Source organism: Galeopterus variegatus, unplaced genomic scaffold (assembly GCF_000696425.1).
Source record: "Galeopterus variegatus unplaced genomic scaffold, G_variegatus-3.0.2 Scaffold5615, whole genome shotgun sequence".
NCBI lineage: Eukaryota > Metazoa > Chordata > Mammalia > Dermoptera > Cynocephalidae > Galeopterus > Galeopterus variegatus.
The window spans coordinates 17,842-18,934 of NW_007731726.1; the positions used below are offsets into that span (position 1 = coordinate 17,842).

Consider the following 1,093-nt stretch of genomic DNA (forward strand, 5'->3'; position numbering starts at 1 on the left):
GGACACGGAAAAAGAAAAAAAAAAAAAAAAAAAAAAAAAATAGTAGCCACCTGTATTGAATACTTACTATGTGCTGGCAGTACTCTTCGTGCTTTGTATGGGTCACCTCATTTCATCTTCCCTTTTTCTGGTGGAAGAAACTGAATCACAGCTTCTAAGAGTCCTGGAACTGGGTGATGAACCTCGAAATTCTGACTCCAGAGCCCATGCCTGAGCCCTGGCACTACAGATTCAAGAACCAGTTGTTGAATGAATGAATAATTGTAGGGGATGAAAGTAGATAAAGGCTCGTTACTTGAAGGCAAATCAGCCTCACTCTGGCTTATCCGGCTCAACTTTGCTTTCAGCTTCTTGGTATAGCAAGTCGACACCATGACCTTTTTGTTTACTCTTATCATTTCTTGCCTCCAGCATCTGTAAAATATGAAAAGGAGGGCCTTTTTACCAACAAGTCTAGTCACCTTCTCTACTTTTACTCATGGAAGGCATGATTCTGAACAATGTTGAGCCTAGAGAATGAAAGCAGCCCAGCTTTACCTCTTGTTCTGCATCATGGTGGGCCTTGTCCATCCCCAGTAAGGACTGGTGGTGAAGGTGGGATGAGCACAGAGTAGTCGTGACAAAGGGAAGCTGGTGAGATTTTTGGCTCTTCTTTTAGTTAGGTCCTCACAGAGCACTTTCATTCTCTGTGCATTCCTGTAATACCAGATAAACTTATATTTCAATGTAAGTATAAAAAATATATGTTCCAAAGCCAAAGAGAAATAGATTCCATATTCTCTGTTGATGTGCACCACTACTGCCCCTGCTTCTTTCAATTAGCATGGATAATTGGAATTTTGCTAAAGATGGTTTTGCATAATGTTTTCCTTAATTCATTAAGCTTAACTATATTGTTTAATTTATCATTATCATTATCATTATTATTAACAGTGTCATTTAGTCCATTCATTCACTCACCCACTCTTTCATTCATTCGGAAAGTATTTATGGAACACCTGTACTATGCACATTCTCCTGAAGGAATTTGCAATCTAATGGGTTAGATTTGACATGAACACAAATACTACATTTCCAGACAATTAAAAAAAAA

General features: G+C 38.3%; 1 protein-coding gene across 1 annotated transcript in view; it reads left to right on the forward strand.

Annotated features, from left to right (window-relative positions):
* The window catches only part of IL17F (interleukin 17F), a 10,789-nt gene that overhangs the window by 5,061 nt on the left and 4,635 nt on the right, over nt 1–1,093 (forward strand). The gene's annotated exons all lie outside the window — the stretch shown is intronic.